Here is a 20,000-nt window from a genome sequence, read left to right on the forward strand (position 1 = left end):
CTGATCACTGTCTTGGGCAGAGCTCTGCCTGTGAACAACCCATGTGAAGCATTGGTGGTTCAGTGGTAGAATTCTCGCCTGCCACGTGGGAGGCCCGGGTTCGATTCCCGGCCAATGCAAGACTGCTTTCTTTTGACTTTGTTTTCGAAAGGAAATATATGACCTCAGTGGGGAATAAAATGGTAAGCAGTGACCCCGACGTGATTTGAACACGCAACCTTCTGATCTGGAGTCAGACGCTTATTTTCCCCTCCTCATATGCCTACAGTTGTATTACAGAGCTTGACCTTTTGTTTTCTATCCTAATTATGAAATTGACTGCAGGTGCCGAGAGAACGCAGAGAATTGAAATATTCAGGGAAAGGGTGTCCAGCAGGAGAGAGCAAAGGTATGTATCTGTTTTCCATTCAAGTGTTTCATTCAGGCAAAATAATACGTCCCTGGGTGGGCTTGAACCACCAACCTTTCGGTTAACAGCCGAACGCGCTAACCGATTGCGCCACAGAGACGAGTGACTACAGCATCTTTCCTTAGACTCAATATATATCTTGATATGTATGTGCCTGCCTGGAGCTTGTCTTATATAAGCCATCATCATGTGAAACTTTGGCGTTGTCATGTCTGCTGCGCACACTTTGTTCATATGTGTACAATTTAAGTGTGTGCACCTGATCACTGTCTTGGACAGAGCAATGCCTGTGAACTCCCCATGTGAAGCATTGGTGGTTCAATGGTAGAATTCTCGCCTGCCACGCGGGAGGCCCGGGTTCGATTCCCGGCCAATGCAAGGCTGCGTTCCTTTGACTTTGTTTTCGAAAGGAAATATATGAACTCAGTGGGGAATAAAATGGTAAGCAGTGACCCCGACGTGATTTGACCACGCAACCTTCTGATCTGGAGTCAGACGCGCTACCGTTGCGCCACAAGGTCCTTACACTTACAGCCTTCAAGCCAGATCAACAAATGCTGATGGCCTTTTGACTTATTTTCCCCTCCTCATATGCCTACAGTTGTATTACAGGGCTAGGCCTTTTGTTTTCTATCCTAATTATGAAATTGACTGCAGGTGCAGAGAGAACGCAGAGGATTGAAATGTTCAGATAAAGGGTCTTAAGCAGGAGAGAGCAGAGGTACGTATCTGTGTTTCATTAAAGTGTTTCATGCAGGCAAAAAGGATACTTCCCTGGGTGGGCTTGAACCACCAACCTTTCTGTTAACAACCGAACGCGCTAACCATTTGCACCACAGAGGTTAATAACTGTAGCACAGTTCCTGAGACTCAATATATATCTTGATAATTGTGTGCCTGCCTGGAGCTTGTGTTATATAATGCGTCTTTATGCCATACAGCATTTCTCATTTGCTTAGTGTCTTGTTATTGTTGGACGTAATGATGAATAGACTACTGTCTAATGGTCTTAGAGCCAGTATTACTACCGGTCCCAGTGTATGAGACACATACATGACTTTTCTGTTGCCTGCTTAGCATAGCTCCCTGCTCCTCTGTAGGTGTGCTACCAGCCAGTAAGGCGTGTGCCTTGCCCATCAGATGTGTTATGTTAGACTTGACTTCTCTGTGAGCAAAGTCTCCCTCCCATAGCAGGTGCTTTCTCTGAACTCTTGACTTGTAAGACTGCTGGGAAAGGCCCTCCCTAGCCCCTCACTCAGATAGATACATTTACCTTCAGAGCTCAGCTTTGGAGAAAGAGATTGGGGAGAGAGCAAATAGGGGAAGGCCCATGGTGCACACTTTATTTTACATAAAAGCTGGGGCTTGTGGGAGGACAGGGACAAGAGGGTTCTCAGGGAAAGAAATCCCAGGAGTATTGATGGCTAGGCCCTGAAACACAACAATCCCGGATTGGCAAGGCACAATATGCCTGTGCAACAGGCCTGACCCTAGGCTTCCGGAGTTCTTGGTCACAAAAGGCTCCAGTGATCTAAGCCCGACCAGGGCTGTAGGCCGCGTTGGGAGCGCGTTAGGGACGCAGGGCGCAGAACTCTGCCCGTTTCACCCCAGCATTTAGGGGAGGACACAGAATCTGGGAAAGCCAGTGGGAAGGATTTTCCAGGAGGAGAGTTCAGTGAGATAATCTGAAACACAATAGTGCTGGTGATCTGGCGGGTGCATTCTGTGAACCACTTTTGTCGGGAGCAGCCTGCCATCATGCCCTGATAAACACAACTCTAGTCCCAAGCCAGTGACCTCAGCAAATGCAAAGACATTCATAGTTATAGTCTCCTGCATCTGATTCTTGCCATCTTCATGTGAAACGTTGGCGTTATCATGTCTGCTGCGCACACTTTGTTCATATGTGTACAATTTAAGTGTGTGCACCTGATCACTGTCTTGGGCAGAGCTCTGCCTGTGAACAACCCATGTGAAGCATTGGTGGTTCAGTGGTAGAATTCTCGCCTGCCACGCGGGAGGCCCGGGTTCGATTCCCGGCCAATGCAAGACTGCTTTCTTTTGACTTTGTTTTCGAAAGGAAATATATGACCTCAGTGGGGAATAAAATGGTAAGCAGTGACCCCGACGTGATTTGAACACGCAACCTTCTGATCTGGAGTCAGACGCTTATTTTCCCCTCCTCATATGCCTACAGTTGTATTACAGAGCTTGACCTTTTGTTTTCTATCCTAATTATGAAATTGACTGCAGGTGCCGAGAGAACGCAGAGAATTGAAATATTCAGGGAAAGGGTGTCCAGCAGGAGAGAGCAAAGGTATGTATCTGTTTTCCATTCAAGTGTTTCATTCAGGCAAAATAATACGTCCCTGGGTGGGCTTGAACCACCAACCTTTCGGTTAACAGCCGAACGCGCTAACCGATTGCGCCACAGAGACGAGTGACTACAGCATCTTTCCTTAGACTCAATATATATCTTGATATGTATGTGCCTGCCTGGAGCTTGTCTTATATAAGCCATCATCATGTGAAACTTTGGCGTTGTCATGTCTGCTGCGCACACTTTGTTCATATGTGTACAATTTAAGTGTGTGCACCTGATCACTGTCTTGGACAGAGCAATGCCTGTGAACTCCCCATGTGAAGCATTGGTGGTTCAATGGTAGAATTCTCGCCTGCCACGCGGGAGGCCCGGGTTCGATTCCCGGCCAATGCAAGGCTGCGTTCCTTTGACTTTGTTTTCGAAAGGAAATATATGAACTCAGTGGGGAATAAAATGGTAAGCAGTGACCCCGACGTGATTTGACCACGCAACCTTCTGATCTGGAGTCAGACGCGCTACCGTTGCGCCACAAGGTCCTTACACTTACAGCCTTCAAGCCAGATCAACAAATGCTGATGGCCTTTTGACTTATTTTCCCCTCCTCATATGCCTACAGTTGTATTACAGGGCTAGGCCTTTTGTTTTCTATCCTAATTATGAAATTGACTGCAGGTGCAGAGAGAACGCAGAGGATTGAAATGTTCAGATAAAGGGTCTTAAGCAGGAGAGAGCAGAGGTACGTATCTGTGTTTCATTAAAGTGTTTCATGCAGGCAAAAAGGATACTTCCCTGGGTGGGCTTGAACCACCAACCTTTCTGTTAACAACCGAACGCGCTAACCATTTGCACCACAGAGGTTAATAACTGTAGCACAGTTCCTGAGACTCAATATATATCTTGATAATTGTGTGCCTGCCTGGAGCTTGTGTTATATAATGCGTCTTTATGCCATACAGCATTTCTCATTTGCTTAGTGTCTTGTTATTGTTGGACGTAATGATGAATAGACTACTGTCTAATGGTCTTAGAGCCAGTATTACTACCGGTCCCAGTGTATGAGACACATACATGACTTTTCTGTTGCCTGCTTAGCATAGCTCCCTGCTCCTCTGTAGGTGTGCTACCAGCCAGTAAGGCGTGTGCCTTGCCCATCAGATGTGTTATGTTAGACTTGACTTCTCTGTGAGCAAAGTCTCCCTCCCATAGCAGGTGCTTTCTCTGAACTCTTGACTTGTAAGACTGCTGGGAAAGGCCCTCCCTAGCCCCTCACTCAGATAGATACATTTACCTTCAGAGCTCAGCTTTGGAGAAAGAGATTGGGGAGAGAGCAAATAGGGGAAGGCCCATGGTGCACACTTTATTTTACATAAAAGCTGGGGCTTGTGGGAGGACAGGGACAAGAGGGTTCTCAGGGAAAGAAATCCCAGGAGTATTGATGGCTAGGCCCTGAAACACAACAATCCCGGATTGGCAAGGCACAATATGCCTGTGCAACAGGCCTGACCCTAGGCTTCCGGAGTTCTTGGTCACAAAAGGCTCCAGTGATCTAAGCCCGACCAGGGCTGTAGGCCGCGTTGGGCGCGCGTTAGGGACGCAGGGCGCAGAACTCTGCCCGTTTCACCCCAGCATTTAGGGGAGGACACAGAATCTGGGAAAGCCAGTGGGAAGGATTTTCCAGGAGGAGAGTTCAGTGAGATAATCTGAAACACAATAGTGCTGGTGATCTGGCGGGTGCATTCTGTGAACCACTTTTGTCGGGAGCAGCCTGCCATCATGCCCTGATAAACACAACTCTAGTCCCAAGCCAGTGACCTCAGCAAATGCAAAGACATTCATAGTTATAGTCTCCTGCATCTGATTCTTGCCATCTTCATGTGAAACGTTGGCGTTATCATGTCTGCTGCGCACACTTTGTTCATATGTGTACAATTTAAGTGTGTGCACCTGATCACTGTCTTGGGCAGAGCTCTGCCTGTGAACAACCCATGTGAAGCATTGGTGGTTCAGTGGTAGAATTCTCGCCTGCCACGCGGGAGGCCCGGGTTCGATTCCCGGCCAATGCAAGACTGCTTTCTTTTGACTTTGTTTTCGAAAGGAAATATATGACCTCAGTGGGGAATAAAATGGTAAGCAGTGACCCCGACGTGATTTGAACACGCAACCTTCTGATCTGGAGTCAGACGCTTATTTTCCCCTCCTCATATGCCTACAGTTGTATTACAGAGCTTGACCTTTTGTTTTCTATCCTAATTATGAAATTGACTGCAGGTGCCGAGAGAACGCAGAGAATTGAAATATTCAGGGAAAGGGTGTCCAGCAGGAGAGAGCAAAGGTATGTATCTGTTTTCCATTCAAGTGTTTCATTCAGGCAAAATAATACGTCCCTGGGTGGGCTTGAACCACCAACCTTTCGGTTAACAGCCGAACGCGCTAACCGATTGCGCCACAGAGACGAGTGACTACAGCATCTTTCCTTAGACTCAATATATATCTTGATATGTATGTGCCTGCCTGGAGCTTGTCTTATATAAGCCATCATCATGTGAAACTTTGGCGTTGTCATGTCTGCTGCGCACACTTTGTTCATATGTGTACAATTTAAGTGTGTGCACCTGATCACTGTCTTGGACAGAGCTATGCCTGTGAACTCCCCATGTGAAGCATTGGTGGTTCAGTGGTAGAATTCTCGCCTGCCACGCGGGAGGCCCGGGTTCGATTCCCGGCCAATGCAAGGCTGCGTTCCTTTGACTTTGTTTTCGAAAGGAAATATATGAACTCAGTGGGGAATAAAATGGTAAGCAGTGACCCCGACGTGATTTGACCACGCAACCTTCTGATCTGGAGTCAGACGCGCTACCGTTGCGCCACAAGGTCCTTACACTTACAGCCTTCAAGCCAGATCAACAAATGCTGATGGCCTTTTGACTTATTTTCCCCTCCTCATATGCCTACAGTTGTATTACAGGGCTAGGCCTTTTGTTTTCTATCCTAATTATGAAATTGACTGCAGGTGCAGAGAGAACGCAGAGGATTGAAATGTTCAGATAAAGGGTCTTAAGCAGGAGAGAGCAGAGGTACGTATCTGTGTTTCATTAAAGTGTTTCATGCCGGCAAAAAGGATACTTCCCTGGGTGGGCTTGAACCACCAACCTTTCTGTTAACAACCGAACGCGCTAACCATTTGCACCACAGAGGTTAATAACTGTAGCACAGTTCCTGAGACTCAATATATATCTTGATAATTGTGTGCCTGCCTGGAGCTTGTGTTATATAATGCGTCTTTATGCCATACAGCATTTCTCATTTGCTTAGTGTCTTGTTATTGTTGGACGTAATGATGAATAGACTACTGTCTAATGGTCTTAGAGCCAGTATTACTACCGGTCCCAGTGTATGAGACACATACATGACTTTTCTGTTGCCTGCTTAGCATAGCTCCCTGCTCCTCTGTAGGTGTGCTACCAGCCAGTAAGGCGTGTGCCTTGCCCATCAGATGTGTTATGTTAGACTTGACTTCTCTGTGAGCAAAGTCTCCCTCCCATAGCAGGTGCTTTCTCTGAACTCTTGACTTGTAAGACTGCTGGGAAAGGCCCTCCCTAGCCCCTCACTCAGATAGATACATTTACCTTCAGAGCTCAGCTTTGGAGAAAGAGATTGGGGAGAGAGCAAATAGGGGAAGGCCCATGGTGCACACTTTATTTTACATAAAAGCTGGGGCTTGTGGGAGGACAGGGACAAGAGGGTTCTCAGGGAAAGAAATCCCAGGAGTATTGATGGCTAGGCCCTGAAACACAACAATCCCGGATTGGCAAGGCACAATATGCCTGTGCAACAGGCCTGACCCTAGGCTTCCGGAGTTCTTGGTCACAAAAGGCTCCAGTGATCTAAGCCCGACCAGGGCTGTGCCCGACCAGGGCTGTAGGCCGCGTTGGGAGCGCGTTAGGGACGCGTAAAGGGACGCAGGGCGCAGAACTCTGCCCGTTTCACCCCAGCATTTAGGGGAGGACACAGAATCTGGGAAAGCCAGTGGGAAGGATTTTCCAGGAGGAGAGTTCAGTGAGATAATCTGAAACACAATAGTGCTGGTGATCTGGCGGGTGCATTCTGTGAACCACTTTTGTCGGGAGCAGCCTGCCATCATGCCCTGATAAACACAACTCTAATCCCAAGCCAGTGACCTCAGCAAATGCAAAGACATTCATAGTTATAGTCTCCTGCATCTGATTCTTGCCATCTTCATGTGAAACGTTGGCGTTATCATGTCTGCTGCGCACACTTTGTTCATATGTGTACAATTTAAGTGTGTGCACCTGATCACTGTCTTGGGCAGAGCTCTGCCTGTGAACAACCCATGTGAAGCATTGGTGGTTCAGTGGTAGAATTCTCGCCTGCCACGCGGGAGGCCCGGGTTCGATTCCTGGCCAATGCAAGACTGCCTTCTTTTGACTTTGTTTTCGAAAGGAAATATATGACCTCAGTGGGGAATAAAATGGTAAGCAGTGACCCCGACGTGATTTGAACACGCAACCTTCTGATCTGGAGTCAGACGCGCTACCGTTGCGCCACGAGGTCCTTACACTTACAGCTTTCGGAGCCAGATCAACAAATGCTGTGGGCCTTTTGACTTATTTTCCCCTCCTCATATGCCTACAGTTGTATTACAGAGCTTGACCTTTTGTTTTCTATCCTAATTATGAAATTGACTGCAGGTGCCGAGAGAACGCAGAGAATTGAAATATTCAGGGAAAGGGTGTCCAGCAGGAGAGAGCAAAGGTATGTATCTGTTTTCCATTCAAGTGTTTCATTCAGGCAAAATAATACATCCCTGGGTGGGCTTGAACCACCAACCTTTCGGTTAACAGCCGAACGCGCTAACCGATTGCGCCACAGAGACGAGTGACTACAGCATCTTTCCTTAGACTCAATATATATCTTGATATGTATGTGCCTGCCTGGAGCTTGTCTTATATAAGCCATCATCATGTGAAACTTTGGCGTTGTCATGTCTGCTGCGCACACTTTGTTCATATGTGTACAATTTAAGTGTGTGCACCTGATCACTGTCTTGGACAGAGCTATGCCTGTGAACTCCCCATGTGAAGCATTGGTGGTTCAGTGGTAGAATTCTCGCCTGCCACGCGGGAGGCCCGGGTTCGATTCCCGGCCAATGCAAGGCTGCGTTCCTTTGACTTTGTTTTCGAAAGGAAATATATGAACTCAGTGGGGAATAAAATGGTAAGCAGTGACCCCGACGTGATTTGACCACGCAACCTTCTGATCTGGAGTCAGACGCGCTACCGTTGCGCCACAAGGTCCTTACACTTACAGCCTTCAAGCCAGATCAACAAATGCTGATGGCCTTTTGACTTATTTTCCCCTCCTCATATGCCTACAGTTGTATTACAGGGCTAGGCCTTTTGTTTTCTATCCTAATTATGAAATTGACTGCAGGTGCAGAGAGAACGCAGAGGATTGAAATGTTCAGATAAAGGGTCTTAAGCAGGAGAGAGCAGAGGTACGTATCTGTGTTTCATTAAAGTGTTTCATGCAGGCAAAAAGGATACTTCCCTGGGTGGGCTTGAACCACCAACCTTTCTGTTAACAACCGAACGCGCTAACCATTTGCACCACAGAGGTTAATAACTGTAGCACAGTTCCTGAGACTCAATATATATCTTGATAATTGTGTGCCTGCCTGGAGCTTGTGTTATATAATGCGTCTTTATGCCATACAGCATTTCTCATTTGCTTAGTGTCTTGTTATTGTTGGACGTAATGATGAATAGACTACTGTCTAATGGTCTTAGAGCCAGTATTACTACCGGTCCCAGTGTATGAGACACATACATGACTTTTCTGTTGCCTGCTTAGCATAGCTCCCTGCTCCTCTGTAGGTGTGCTACCAGCCAGTAAGGCGTGTGCCTTGCCCATCAGATGTGTTATGTTAGACTTGACTTCTCTGTGAGCAAAGTCTCCCTCCCATAGCAGGTGCTTTCTCTGAACTCTTGACTTGTAAGACTGCTGGGAAAGGCCCTCCCTAGCCCCTCACTCAGATAGATACATTTACCTTCAGAGCTCAGCTTTGGAGAAAGAGATTGGGGAGAGAGCAAATAGGGGAAGGCCCATGGTGCACACTTTATTTTACATAAAAGCTGGGGCTTGTGGGAGGACAGGGACAAGAGGGTTCTCAGGGAAAGAAATCCCAGGAGTATTGATGGCTAGGCCCTGAAACACAACAATCCCGGATTGGCAAGGCACAATATGCCTGTGCAACAGGCCTGACCCTAGGCTTCCGGAGTTCTTGGTCACAAAAGGCTCCAGTGATCTAAGCCCGACCAGGGCTGTAGGCCGCGTTGGGAGCGCGTTAGGGACGCAGGGCGCAGAACTCTGCCCGTTTCACCCCAGCATTTAGGGGAGGACACAGAATCTGGGAAAGCCAGTGGGAAGGATTTTCCAGGAGGAGAGTTCAGTGAGATAATCTGAAACACAATAGTGCTGGTGATCTGGCGGGTGCATTCTGTGAACCACTTTTGTCGGGAGCAGCCTGCCATCATGCCCTGATAAACACAACTCTAGTCCCAAGCCAGTGACCTCAGCAAATGCAAAGACATTCATAGTTATAGTCTCCTGCATCTGATTCTTGCCATCTTCATGTGAAACGTTGGCGTTATCATGTCTGCTGCGCACACTTTGTTCATATGTGTACAATTTAAGTGTGTGCACCTGATCACTGTCTTGGGCAGAGCTCTGCCTGTGAACAACCCATGTGAAGCATTGGTGGTTCAGTGGTAGAATTCTCGCCTGCCACGCGGGAGGCCCGGGTTCGATTCCCGGCCAATGCAAGACTGCTTTCTTTTGACTTTGTTTTCGAAAGGAAATATATGACCTCAGTGGGGAATAAAATGGTAAGCAGTGACCCCGACGTGATTTGAACACGCAACCTTCTGATCTGGAGTCAGACGCTTATTTTCCCCTCCTCATATGCCTACAGTTGTATTACAGAGCTTGACCTTTTGTTTTCTATCCTAATTATGAAATTGACTGCAGGTGCCGAGAGAACGCAGAGAATTGAAATATTCAGGGAAAGGGTGTCCAGCAGGAGAGAGCAAAGGTATGTATCTGTTTTCCATTCAGGCAAAATAATACGTCCCTGGGTGGGCTTGAACCACCAACCTTTCGGTTAACAGCCGAACGCGCTAACCGATTGCGCCACAGAGACGAGTGACTACAGCATCTTTCCTTAGACTCAATATATATCTTGATATGTATGTGCCTGCCTGGAGCTTGTCTTATATAAGCCATCATCATGTGAAACTTTGGCGTTGTCATGTCTGCTGCGCACACTTTGTTCATATGTGTACAATTTAAGTGTGTGCACCTGATCACTGTCTTGGACAGAGCTATGCCTGTGAACTCCCCATGTGAAGCATTGGTGGTTCAATGGTAGAATTCTCGCCTGCCACGCGGGAGGCCCGGGTTCGATTCCCGGCCAATGCAAGGCTGCGTTCCTTTGACTTTGTTTTCGAAAGGAAATATATGAACTCAGTGGGGAATAAAATGGTAAGCAGTGACCCCGACGTGATTTGACCACGCAACCTTCTGATCTGGAGTCAGACGCGCTACCGTTGCGCCACAAGGTCCTTACACTTACAGCCTTCAAGCCAGATCAACAAATGCTGATGGCCTTTTGACTTATTTTCCCCTCCTCATATGCCTACAGTTGTATTACAGGGCTAGGCCTTTTGTTTTCTATCCTAATTATGAAATTGACTGCAGGTGCAGAGAGAACGCAGAGGATTGAAATGTTCAGATAAAGGGTCTTAAGCAGGAGAGAGCAGAGGTACGTATCTGTGTTTCATTAAAGTGTTTCATGCAGGCAAAAAGGATACTTCCCTGGGTGGGCTTGAACCACCAACCTTTCTGTTAACAACCGAACGCGCTAACCATTTGCACCACAGAGGTTAATAACTGTAGCACAGTTCCTGAGACTCAATATATATCTTGATAATTGTGTGCCTGCCTGGAGCTTGTGTTATATAATGCGTCTTTATGCCATACAGCATTTCTCATTTGCTTAGTGTCTTGTTATTGTTGGACGTAATGATGAATAGACTACTGTCTAATGGTCTTAGAGCCAGTATTACTACCGGTCCCAGTGTATGAGACACATACATGACTTTTCTGTTGCCTGCTTAGCATAGCTCCCTGCTCCTCTGTAGGTGTGCTACCAGCCAGTAAGGCGTGTGCCTTGCCCATCAGATGTGTTATGTTAGACTTGACTTCTCTGTGAGCAAAGTCTCCCTCCCATAGCAGGTGCTTTCTCTGAACTCTTGACTTGTAAGACTGCTGGGAAAGGCCCTCCCTAGCCCCTCACTCAGATAGATACATTTACCTTCAGAGCTCAGCTTTGGAGAAAGAGATTGGGGAGAGAGCAAATAGGGGAAGGCCCATGGTGCACACTTTATTTTACATAAAAGCTGGGGCTTGTGGGAGGACAGGGACAAGAGGGTTCTCAGGGAAAGAAATCCCAGGAGTATTGATGGCTAGGCCCTGAAACACAACAATCCCGGATTGGCAAGGCACAATATGCCTGTGCAACAGGCCTGACCCTAGGCTTCCGGAGTTCTTGGTCACAAAAGGCTCCAGTGATCTAAGCCCGACCAGGGCTGTAGGCCGCGTTGGGCGCGCGTTAGGGACGCAGGGCGCAGAACTCTGCCCGTTTCACCCCAGCATTTAGGGGAGGACACAGAATCTGGGAAAGCCAGTGGGAAGGATTTTCCAGGAGGAGAGTTCAGTGAGATAATCTGAAACACAATAGTGCTGGTGATCTGGCGGGTGCATTCTGTGAACCACTTTTGTCGGGAGCAGCCTGCCATCATGCCCTGATAAACACAACTCTAGTCCCAAGCCAGTGACCTCAGCAAATGCAAAGACATTCATAGTTATAGTCTCCTGCATCTGATTCTTGCCATCTTCATGTGAAACGTTGGCGTTATCATGTCTGCTGCGCACACTTTGTTCATATGTGTACAATTTAAGTGTGTGCACCTGATCACTGTCTTGGGCAGAGCTCTGCCTGTGAACAACCCATGTGAAGCATTGGTGGTTCAGTGGTAGAATTCTCGCCTGCCACGCGGGAGGCCCGGGTTCGATTCCCGGCCAATGCAAGACTGCTTTCTTTTGACTTTGTTTTCGAAAGGAAATATATGACCTCAGTGGGGAATAAAATGGTAAGCAGTGACCCCGACGTGATTTGAACACGCAACCTTCTGATCTGGAGTCAGACGCTTATTTTCCCCTCCTCATATGCCTACAGTTGTATTACAGAGCTTGACCTTTTGTTTTCTATCCTAATTATGAAATTGACTGCAGGTGCCGAGAGAACGCAGAGAATTGAAATATTCAGGGAAAGGGTGTCCAGCAGGAGAGAGCAAAGGTATGTATCTGTTTTCCATTCAAGTGTTTCATTCAGGCAAAATAATACGTTCCTGGGTGGGCTTGAACCACCAACCTTTCGGTTAACAGCCGAACGCGCTAACCGATTGCGCCACAGAGACGAGTGACTACAGCATCTTTCCTTAGACTCAATATATATCTTGATATGTATGTGCCTGCCTGGAGCTTGTCTTATATAAGCCATCATCATGTGAAACTTTGGCGTTGTCATGTCTGCTGCGCACACTTTGTTCATATGTGTACAATTTAAGTGTGTGCACCTGATCACTGTCTTGGACAGAGCTATGCCTGTGAACTCCCCATGTGAAGCATTGGTGGTTCAATGGTAGAATTCTCGCCTGCCACGCGGGAGGCCCGGGTTCGATTCCCGGCCAATGCAAGGCTGCGTTCCTTTGACTTTGTTTTCGAAAGGAAATATATGAACTCAGTGGGGAATAAAATGGTAAGCAGTGACCCCGACGTGATTTGACCACGCAACCTTCTGATCTGGAGTCAGACGCGCTACCGTTGTGCCACAAGGTCCTTACACTTACAGCCTTCAAGCCAGATCAACAAATGCTGATGGCCTTTTGACTTATTTTCCCCTCCTCATATGCCTACAGTTGTATTACAGGGCTAGGCCTTTTGTTTTCTATCCTAATTATGAAATTGACTGCAGGTGCAGAGAGAACGCAGAGGATTGAAATGTTCAGATAAAGGGTCTTAAGCAGGAGAGAGCAGAGGTACGTATCTGTGTTTCATTAAAGTGTTTCATGCAGGCAAAAAGGATACTTCCCTGGGTGGGCTTGAACCACCAACCTTTCTGTTAACAACCGAACGCGCTAACCATTTGCACCACAGAGGTTAATAACTGTAGCACAGTTCCTGAGACTCAATATATATCTTGATAATTGTGTGCCTGCCTGGAGCTTGTGTTATATAATGCATCTTTATGCCATACAGCATTTCTCATTTGCTTAGTGTCTTGTTATTGTTGGACGTAATGATGAATAGACTACTGTCTAATGGTCTTAGAGCCAGTATTACTACCGGTCCCAGTGTATGAGACACATACATGACTTTTCTGTTGCCTGCTTAGCATAGCTCCCTGCTCCTCTGTAGGTGTGCTACCAGCCAGTAAGGCCTGTGCCTTGCCCATCAGATGTGTTATGTTAGACTTGACTTCTCTGTGAGCAAAGTCTCCCTCCCATAGCAGGTGCTTTCTCTGAACTCTTGACTTGTAAGACTGCTGGGAAAGGCCCTCCCTAGCCCCTCACTCAGATAGATACATTTACCTTCAGAGCTCAGCTTTGGAGAAAGAGATTGGGGAGAGAGCAAATAGGGGAAGGCCCATGGTGCACACTTTATTTTACATAAAAGCTGGGGCTTGTGGGAGGACAGGGACAAGAGGGTTCTCAGGGAAAGAAATCCCAGGAGTATTGATGGCTAGGCCCTGAAACACAACAATCCCGGATTGGCAAGGCACAATATGCCTGTGCAACAGGCCTGACCCTAGGCTTCCGGAGTTCTTGGTCACAAAAGGCTCCAGTGATCTAAGCCCGACCAGGGCTGTAGGCCGCGTTGGGAGCGCGTTAGGGACGCAGGGCGCAGAACTCTGCCCGTTTCACCCCAGCATTTAGGGGAGGACACAGAATCTGGGAAAGCCAGTGGGAAGGATTTTCCAGGAGGAGAGTTCAGTGAGATAATCTGAAACACAATAGTGCTGGTGATCTGGCGGGTGCATTCTGTGAACCACTTTTGTCGGGAGCAGCCTGCCATCATGCCCTGATAAACACAACTCTAGTCCCAAGCCAGTGACCTCAGCAAATGCAAAGACATTCATAGTTATAGTCTCCTGCATCTGATTCTTGCCATCTTCATGTGAAACGTTGGCGTTATCATGTCTGCTGCGCACACTTTGTTCATATGTGTACAATTTAAGTGTGTGCACCTGATCACTGTCTTGGGCAGAGCTCTGCCTGTGAACAACCCATGTGAAGCATTGGTGGTTCAGTGGTAGAATTCTCGCCTGCCACGCGGGAGGCCCGGGTTCGATTCCCGGCCAATGCAAGACTGCTTTCTTTTGACTTTGTTTTCGAAAGGAAATATATGACCTCAGTGGGGAATAAAATGGTAAGCAGTGACCCCGACGTGATTTGAACACGCAACCTTCTGATCTGGAGTCAGACGCTTATTTTCCCCTCCTCATATGCCTACAGTTGTATTACAGAGCTTGACCTTTTGTTTTCTATCCTAATTATGAAATTGACTGCAGGTGCCGAGAGAACGCAGAGAATTGAAATATTCAGGGAAAGGGTGTCCAGCAGGAGAGAGCAAAGGTATGTATCTGTTTTCCATTCAAGTGTTTCATTCAGGCAAAATAATACATCCCTGGGTGGGCTTGAACCACCAACCTTTCGGTTAACAGCCGAACGCGCTAACCGATTGCGCCACAGAGACGAGTGACTACAGCATCTTTCCTTAGACTCAATATATATCTTGATATGTATGTGCCTGCCTGGAGCTTGTCTTATATAAGCCATCATCATGTGAAACTTTGGCGTTGTCATGTCTGCTGCGCACACTTTGTTCATATGTGTACAATTTAAGTGTGTGCACCTGATCACTGTCTTGGACAGAGCTATGCCTGTGAACTCCCCATGTGAAGCATTGGTGGTTCAGTGGTAGAATTCTCGCCTGCCACGCGGGAGGCCCGGGTTCGATTCCCGGCCAATGCAAGGCTGCGTTCCTTTGACTTTGTTTTCGAAAGGAAATATATGAACTCAGTGGGGAATAAAATGGTAAGCAGTGACCCCGACGTGATTTGACCACGCAACCTTCTGATCTGGAGTCAGACGCGCTACCGTTGCGCCACAAGGTCCTTACACTTACAGCCTTCAAGCCAGATCAACAAATGCTGATGGCCTTTTGACTTATTTTCCCCTCCTCATATGCCTACAGTTGTATTACAGGGCTAGGCCTTTTGTTTTCTATCCTAATTATGAAATTGACTGCAGGTGCAGAGAGAACGCAGAGGATTGAAATGTTCAGATAAAGGGTCTTAAGCAGGAGAGAGCAGAGGTACGTATCTGTGTTTCATTAAAGTGTTTCATGCAGGCAAAAAGGATACTTCCCTGGGTGGGCTTGAACCACCAACCTTTCTGTTAACAACCGAACGCGCTAACCATTTGCACCACAGAGGTTAATAACTGTAGCACAGTTCCTGAGACTCAATATATATCTTGATAATTGTGTGCCTGCCTGGAGCTTGTGTTATATAATGCGTCTTTATGCCATACAGCATTTCTCATTTGCTTAGTGTCTTGTTATTGTTGGACGTAATGATGAATAGACTACTGTCTAATGGTCTTAGAGCCAGTATTACTACCGGTCCCAGTGTATGAGACACATACATGACTTTTCTGTTGCCTGCTTAGCATAGCTCCCTGCTCCTCTGTAGGTGTGCTACCAGCCAGTAAGGCGTGTGCCTTGCCCATCAGATGTGTTATGTTAGACTTGACTTCTCTGTGAGCAAAGTCTCCCTCCCATAGCAGGTGCTTTCTCTGAACTCTTGACTTGTAAGACTGCTGGGAAAGGCCCTCCCTAGCCCCTCACTCAGATAGATACATTTACCTTCAGAGCTCAGCTTTGGAGAAAGAGATTGGGGAGAGAGCAAATAGGGGAAGGCCCATGGTGCACACTTTATTTTACATAAAAGCTGGGGCTTGTGGGAGGACAGGGACAAGAGGGTTCTCAGGGAAAGAAATCCCAGGAGTATTGATGGCTAGGCCCTGAAACACAACAATCCCGGATTGGCAAGGCACAATATGCCTGTGCAACAGGCCTGACCCTAGGCTTCCGGAGTTCTTGGTCACAAAAGGCTCCAGTGATCTAAGCCCGACCAGGGCTGTAGGCCGCGTTGGGAGCGCGTTAGGGACGCAGGGCGCAGAACTCTGCCCGTTTCACCCCAGCATTTAGGGGAGGACACAGAATCTGGGAAAGCCAGTGGGAAGGATTTTCCAGGAGGAGAGTTCAGTGAGATAATCTGAAACACAATAGTGCTGGTGATCTGGCGGGTGCATTCTGTGAACCACTTTTGTCGGGAGCAGCCTGCCATCATGCCCTGATAAACACAACTCTAGTCCCAAGCCAGTGACCTCAGCAAATGCAAAGACATTCATAGTTATAGTCTCCTGCATCTGATTCTTGCCATCTTCATGTGAAACGTTGGCGTTATCATGTCTGCTGCGCACACTTTGTTCATATGTGTACAATTTAAGTGTGTGCACCTGATCACTGTCTTGGGCAGAGCTCTGCCTGTGAACAACCCATGTGAAGCATTGGTGGTTCAGTGGTAGAATTCTCGCCTGCCACGCGGGAGGCCCGGGTTCGATTCCCGGCCAATGCAAGACTGCTTTCTTTTGACTTTGTTTTCGAAAGGAAATATATGACCTCAGTGGGGAATAAAATGGTAAGCAGTGACCCCGACGTGATTTGAACACGCAACCTTCTGATCTGGAGTCAGACGCTTATTTTCCCCTCCTCATATGCCTACAGTTGTATTACAGAGCTTGACCTTTTGTTTTCTATCCTAATTATGAAATTGACTGCAGGTGCCGAGAGAACGCAGAGAATTGAAATATTCAGGGAAAGGGTGTCCAGCAGGAGAGAGCAAAGGTATGTATCTGTTTTCCATTCAAGTGTTTCATTCAGGCAAAATAATACGTCCCTGGGTGGGCTTGAACCACCAACCTTTCGGTTAACAGCCGAACGCGCTAACCGATTGCGCCACAGAGAGGAGTGACTACAGCATCTTTCCTTAGACTCAATATATATCTTGATATGTATGTGCCTGCCTGGAGCTTGTCTTATATAAGCCATCATCATGTGAAACTTTGGCGTTGTCATGTCTGCTGCGCACACTTTGTTCATATGTGTACAATTTAAGTGTGTGCACCTGATCACTGTCTTGGACAGAGCTATGCCTGTGAACTCCCCATGTGAAGCATTGGTGGTTCAGTGGTAGAATTCTCGCCTGCCACGCGGGAGGCCTGGACTCGATTCCCGGCCAATGCAAGGCTGCGTTCCTTTGACTTTGTTTTCGAAAGGAAATATATGAACTCAGTGGGGAATAAAATGGTAAGCAGTGACCCCGACGTGATTTGACCACGCAACCTTCTGATCTGGAGTCAGACGCGCTACCGTTGCGCCACAAGGTCCTTACACTTACAGCCTTCAAGCCAGATCAACAAATGCTGATGGCCTTTTGACTTATTTTCCCCTCCTCATATGCCTACAGTTGTATTACAGGGCTAGGCCTTTTGTTTTCTATCCTAATTATGAAATTGACTGCAGGTGCAGAGAGAACGCAGAGGATTGAAATGTTCAGATAAAGGGTCTTAAGCAGGAGAGAGCAGAGGTACGTATCTGTGTTTCATTAAAGTGTTTCATGCAGGCAAAAAGGATACTTCCCTGGGTGGGCTTGAACCACCAACCTTTCTGTTAACAACCGAACGCGCTAACCATTTGCACCACAGAGGTTAATAACTGTAGCACAGTTCCTGAGACTCAATATATATCTTGATAATTGTGTGCCTGCCTGGAGCTTGTGTTATATAATGCGTCTTTATGCCATACAGCATTTCTCATTTGCTTAGTGTCTTGTTATTGTTGGACGTAATGATGAATAGACTACTGTCTAATGGTCTTAGAGCCAGTATTACTACCGGTCCCAGTGTATGAGACACATACATGACTTTTCTGTTGCCTGCTTAGCATAGCTCCCTGCTCCTCTGTAGGTGTGCTACCAGCCAGTAAGGCGTGTGCCTTGCCCATCAGATGTGTTATGTTAGACTTGACTTCTCTGTGAGCAAAGTCTCCCTCCCATAGCAGGTGCTTTCTCTGAACTCTTGACTTGTAAGACTGCTGGGAAAGGCCCTCCCTAGCCCCTCACTCAGATAGATACATTTACCTTCAGAGCTCAGCTTTGGAGAAAGAGATTGGGGAGAGAGCAAATAGGGGAAGGCCCATGGTGCACACTTTATTTTACATAAAAGCTGGGGCTTGTGGGAGGACAGGGACAAGAGGGTTCTCAGGGAAAGAAATCCCAGGAGTATTGATGGCTAGGCCCTGAAACACAACAATCCCGGATTGGCAAGGCACAATATGCCTGTGCAACAGGCCTGACCCTAGGCTTCCGGAGTTCTTGGTCACAAAAGGCTCCAGTGATCTAAGCCCGACCAGGGCTGTAGGCCGCGTTGGGAGCGCGTTAGGGACGCAGGGCGCAGAACTCTGCCCGTTTCACCCCAGCATTTAGGGGAGGACACAGAATCTGGGAAAGCCAGTGGGAAGGATTTTCCAGGAGGAGAGTTCAGTGAGATAATCTGAAACACAATAGTGCTGGTGATCTGGCGGGTGCATTCTGTGAACCACTTTTGTCGGGAGCAGCCTGCCATCATGCCCTGATAAACACAACTCTAGTCCCAAGCCAGTGACCTCAGCAAATGCAAAGACATTCATAGTTATAGTCTCCTGCATCTGATTCTTGCCATCTTCATGTGAAACGTTGGCGTTATCATGTCTGCTGCGCACACTTTGTTCATATGTGTACAATTTAAGTGTGTGCACCTGATCACTGTCTTGGGCAGAGCTCTGCCTGTGAACAACCCATGTGAAGCATTGGTGGTTCAGTGGTAGAATTCTCGCCTGCCACGCGGGAGGCCCGGGTTCGATTCCCGGCCAATGCAAGACTGCTTTCTTTTGACTTTGTTTTCGAAAGGAAATATATGACCTCAGTGGGGAATAAAATGGTAAGCAGTGACCCCGACGTGATTTGAACACGCAACCTTCTGATCTGGAGTCAGACGCTTATTTTCCCCTCCTCATATGCCTACAGTTGTATTACAGAGCTTGACCTTTTGTTTTCTATCCTAATTATGAAATTGACTGCAGGTGCCGAGAGAACGCAGAGAATTGAAATATTCAGGGAAAGGGTGTCCAGCAGGAGAGAGCAAAGGTATGTATCTGTTTTCCATTCAAGTGTTTCATTCAGGCAAAATAATACGTCCCTGGGTGGGCTTGAACCACCAACCTTTCGGTTAACAGCCGAACGCGCTAACCGATTGCGCCACAGAGACGAGTGACTACAGCATCTTTCCTTAGACTCAATATATATCTTGATATGTATGTGCCTGCCTGGAGCTTGTCTTATATAAGCCATCATCATGTGAAACTTTGGCGTTGTCATGTCTGCTGCGCACACTTTGTTCATATGTGTACAATTTAAGTGTGTGCACCTGATCACTGTCTTGGACAGAGCAATGCCTGTGAACTCCCCATGTGAAGCATTGGTGGTTCAATGGTAGAATTCTCGCCTGCCACGCGGGAGGCCCGGGTTCGATTCCCGGCCAATGCAAGGCTGCGTTCCTTTGACTTTGTTTTCGAAAGGAAATATATGAACTCAGTGGGGAATAAAATGGTAAGCAGTGACCCCGACGTGATTTGACCACGCAACCTTCTGATCTGGAGTCAGACGCGCTACCGTTGCGCCACAAGGTCCTTACACTTACAGCCTTCAAGCCAGATCAACAAATGCTGATGGCCTTTTGACTTATTTTCCCCTCCTCATATGCCTACAGTTGTATTACAGGGCTAGGCCTTTTGTTTTCTATCCTAATTATGAAATTGACTGCAGGTGCAGAGAGAACGCAGAGGATTGAAATGTTCAGATAAAGGGTCTTAAGCAGGAGAGAGCAGAGGTACGTATCTGTGTTTCATTAAAGTGTTTCATGCAGGCAAAAAGGATACTTCCCTGGGTGGGCTTGAACCACCAAC

At 47.3% G+C, this 20,000-nt stretch overlaps 34 non-coding genes across 34 annotated transcripts; 16 read left to right on the forward strand and 18 right to left on the reverse strand.

Annotated features, from left to right (window-relative positions):
- Positions 1 to 48: 48 nt before the first annotated feature.
- On the forward strand, positions 49 to 119 carry TRNAG-GCC (transfer RNA glycine (anticodon GCC)). Its single transcript has one exon. It is a non-coding gene; the product is annotated as a tRNA-Gly (tRNA).
- Positions 120 to 435: 316 nt separating this feature from the next.
- TRNAN-GUU (transfer RNA asparagine (anticodon GUU)) lies at positions 436 to 509 on the reverse strand. The gene has a single exon. It is a non-coding gene; the product is annotated as a tRNA-Asn (tRNA).
- A 207-nt stretch (positions 510 to 716) lies between these two features.
- Positions 717 to 787, forward strand: TRNAG-GCC (transfer RNA glycine (anticodon GCC)). Its single transcript has one exon. It is a non-coding gene; the product is annotated as a tRNA-Gly (tRNA).
- A 71-nt stretch (positions 788 to 858) lies between these two features.
- Positions 859 to 930, reverse strand: TRNAW-CCA (transfer RNA tryptophan (anticodon CCA)). The gene has a single exon. It is a non-coding gene; the product is annotated as a tRNA-Trp (tRNA).
- Positions 931 to 2,386: 1,456 nt separating this feature from the next.
- On the forward strand, positions 2,387 to 2,457 carry TRNAG-GCC (transfer RNA glycine (anticodon GCC)). Its single transcript has one exon. It is a non-coding gene; the product is annotated as a tRNA-Gly (tRNA).
- A 316-nt stretch (positions 2,458 to 2,773) lies between these two features.
- On the reverse strand, positions 2,774 to 2,847 carry TRNAN-GUU (transfer RNA asparagine (anticodon GUU)). The gene has a single exon. It is a non-coding gene; the product is annotated as a tRNA-Asn (tRNA).
- Positions 2,848 to 3,054: 207 nt separating this feature from the next.
- Positions 3,055 to 3,125, forward strand: TRNAG-GCC (transfer RNA glycine (anticodon GCC)). Its single transcript has one exon. It is a non-coding gene; the product is annotated as a tRNA-Gly (tRNA).
- A 71-nt stretch (positions 3,126 to 3,196) lies between these two features.
- On the reverse strand, positions 3,197 to 3,268 carry TRNAW-CCA (transfer RNA tryptophan (anticodon CCA)). The gene has a single exon. It is a non-coding gene; the product is annotated as a tRNA-Trp (tRNA).
- Positions 3,269 to 4,724: 1,456 nt separating this feature from the next.
- On the forward strand, positions 4,725 to 4,795 carry TRNAG-GCC (transfer RNA glycine (anticodon GCC)). The gene has a single exon. It is a non-coding gene; the product is annotated as a tRNA-Gly (tRNA).
- A 316-nt stretch (positions 4,796 to 5,111) lies between these two features.
- Positions 5,112 to 5,185, reverse strand: TRNAN-GUU (transfer RNA asparagine (anticodon GUU)). Its single transcript has one exon. It is a non-coding gene; the product is annotated as a tRNA-Asn (tRNA).
- A 207-nt stretch (positions 5,186 to 5,392) lies between these two features.
- TRNAG-GCC (transfer RNA glycine (anticodon GCC)) lies at positions 5,393 to 5,463 on the forward strand. The gene has a single exon. It is a non-coding gene; the product is annotated as a tRNA-Gly (tRNA).
- Positions 5,464 to 5,534: 71 nt separating this feature from the next.
- Positions 5,535 to 5,606, reverse strand: TRNAW-CCA (transfer RNA tryptophan (anticodon CCA)). Its single transcript has one exon. It is a non-coding gene; the product is annotated as a tRNA-Trp (tRNA).
- A 1,626-nt stretch (positions 5,607 to 7,232) lies between these two features.
- Positions 7,233 to 7,304, reverse strand: TRNAW-CCA (transfer RNA tryptophan (anticodon CCA)). Its single transcript has one exon. It is a non-coding gene; the product is annotated as a tRNA-Trp (tRNA).
- A 248-nt stretch (positions 7,305 to 7,552) lies between these two features.
- Positions 7,553 to 7,626, reverse strand: TRNAN-GUU (transfer RNA asparagine (anticodon GUU)). The gene has a single exon. It is a non-coding gene; the product is annotated as a tRNA-Asn (tRNA).
- Positions 7,627 to 7,833: 207 nt separating this feature from the next.
- Positions 7,834 to 7,904, forward strand: TRNAG-GCC (transfer RNA glycine (anticodon GCC)). Its single transcript has one exon. It is a non-coding gene; the product is annotated as a tRNA-Gly (tRNA).
- Positions 7,905 to 7,975: 71 nt separating this feature from the next.
- Positions 7,976 to 8,047, reverse strand: TRNAW-CCA (transfer RNA tryptophan (anticodon CCA)). Its single transcript has one exon. It is a non-coding gene; the product is annotated as a tRNA-Trp (tRNA).
- Positions 8,048 to 9,503: 1,456 nt separating this feature from the next.
- TRNAG-GCC (transfer RNA glycine (anticodon GCC)) lies at positions 9,504 to 9,574 on the forward strand. The gene has a single exon. It is a non-coding gene; the product is annotated as a tRNA-Gly (tRNA).
- A 303-nt stretch (positions 9,575 to 9,877) lies between these two features.
- On the reverse strand, positions 9,878 to 9,951 carry TRNAN-GUU (transfer RNA asparagine (anticodon GUU)). The gene has a single exon. It is a non-coding gene; the product is annotated as a tRNA-Asn (tRNA).
- A 207-nt stretch (positions 9,952 to 10,158) lies between these two features.
- TRNAG-GCC (transfer RNA glycine (anticodon GCC)) lies at positions 10,159 to 10,229 on the forward strand. The gene has a single exon. It is a non-coding gene; the product is annotated as a tRNA-Gly (tRNA).
- A 71-nt stretch (positions 10,230 to 10,300) lies between these two features.
- Positions 10,301 to 10,372, reverse strand: TRNAW-CCA (transfer RNA tryptophan (anticodon CCA)). Its single transcript has one exon. It is a non-coding gene; the product is annotated as a tRNA-Trp (tRNA).
- A 1,456-nt stretch (positions 10,373 to 11,828) lies between these two features.
- On the forward strand, positions 11,829 to 11,899 carry TRNAG-GCC (transfer RNA glycine (anticodon GCC)). Its single transcript has one exon. It is a non-coding gene; the product is annotated as a tRNA-Gly (tRNA).
- Positions 11,900 to 12,215: 316 nt separating this feature from the next.
- On the reverse strand, positions 12,216 to 12,289 carry TRNAN-GUU (transfer RNA asparagine (anticodon GUU)). Its single transcript has one exon. It is a non-coding gene; the product is annotated as a tRNA-Asn (tRNA).
- A 207-nt stretch (positions 12,290 to 12,496) lies between these two features.
- TRNAG-GCC (transfer RNA glycine (anticodon GCC)) lies at positions 12,497 to 12,567 on the forward strand. Its single transcript has one exon. It is a non-coding gene; the product is annotated as a tRNA-Gly (tRNA).
- A 1,599-nt stretch (positions 12,568 to 14,166) lies between these two features.
- TRNAG-GCC (transfer RNA glycine (anticodon GCC)) lies at positions 14,167 to 14,237 on the forward strand. Its single transcript has one exon. It is a non-coding gene; the product is annotated as a tRNA-Gly (tRNA).
- A 316-nt stretch (positions 14,238 to 14,553) lies between these two features.
- On the reverse strand, positions 14,554 to 14,627 carry TRNAN-GUU (transfer RNA asparagine (anticodon GUU)). The gene has a single exon. It is a non-coding gene; the product is annotated as a tRNA-Asn (tRNA).
- A 207-nt stretch (positions 14,628 to 14,834) lies between these two features.
- Positions 14,835 to 14,905, forward strand: TRNAG-GCC (transfer RNA glycine (anticodon GCC)). Its single transcript has one exon. It is a non-coding gene; the product is annotated as a tRNA-Gly (tRNA).
- A 71-nt stretch (positions 14,906 to 14,976) lies between these two features.
- Positions 14,977 to 15,048, reverse strand: TRNAW-CCA (transfer RNA tryptophan (anticodon CCA)). Its single transcript has one exon. It is a non-coding gene; the product is annotated as a tRNA-Trp (tRNA).
- A 1,456-nt stretch (positions 15,049 to 16,504) lies between these two features.
- On the forward strand, positions 16,505 to 16,575 carry TRNAG-GCC (transfer RNA glycine (anticodon GCC)). The gene has a single exon. It is a non-coding gene; the product is annotated as a tRNA-Gly (tRNA).
- A 316-nt stretch (positions 16,576 to 16,891) lies between these two features.
- Positions 16,892 to 16,965, reverse strand: TRNAN-GUU (transfer RNA asparagine (anticodon GUU)). Its single transcript has one exon. It is a non-coding gene; the product is annotated as a tRNA-Asn (tRNA).
- A 349-nt stretch (positions 16,966 to 17,314) lies between these two features.
- TRNAW-CCA (transfer RNA tryptophan (anticodon CCA)) lies at positions 17,315 to 17,386 on the reverse strand. The gene has a single exon. It is a non-coding gene; the product is annotated as a tRNA-Trp (tRNA).
- A 1,456-nt stretch (positions 17,387 to 18,842) lies between these two features.
- Positions 18,843 to 18,913, forward strand: TRNAG-GCC (transfer RNA glycine (anticodon GCC)). The gene has a single exon. It is a non-coding gene; the product is annotated as a tRNA-Gly (tRNA).
- A 316-nt stretch (positions 18,914 to 19,229) lies between these two features.
- Positions 19,230 to 19,303, reverse strand: TRNAN-GUU (transfer RNA asparagine (anticodon GUU)). Its single transcript has one exon. It is a non-coding gene; the product is annotated as a tRNA-Asn (tRNA).
- A 207-nt stretch (positions 19,304 to 19,510) lies between these two features.
- Positions 19,511 to 19,581, forward strand: TRNAG-GCC (transfer RNA glycine (anticodon GCC)). The gene has a single exon. It is a non-coding gene; the product is annotated as a tRNA-Gly (tRNA).
- Positions 19,582 to 19,652: 71 nt separating this feature from the next.
- Positions 19,653 to 19,724, reverse strand: TRNAW-CCA (transfer RNA tryptophan (anticodon CCA)). The gene has a single exon. It is a non-coding gene; the product is annotated as a tRNA-Trp (tRNA).
- Between the last annotated feature and the right edge of the window lie 276 nt (positions 19,725 to 20,000).

This window comes from Lissotriton helveticus, chromosome 1_2 (genome assembly GCF_964261635.1).
Source record: "Lissotriton helveticus chromosome 1_2, aLisHel1.1, whole genome shotgun sequence".
Classification (NCBI taxonomy): Eukaryota; Metazoa; Chordata; class Amphibia; order Caudata; family Salamandridae; genus Lissotriton; species Lissotriton helveticus.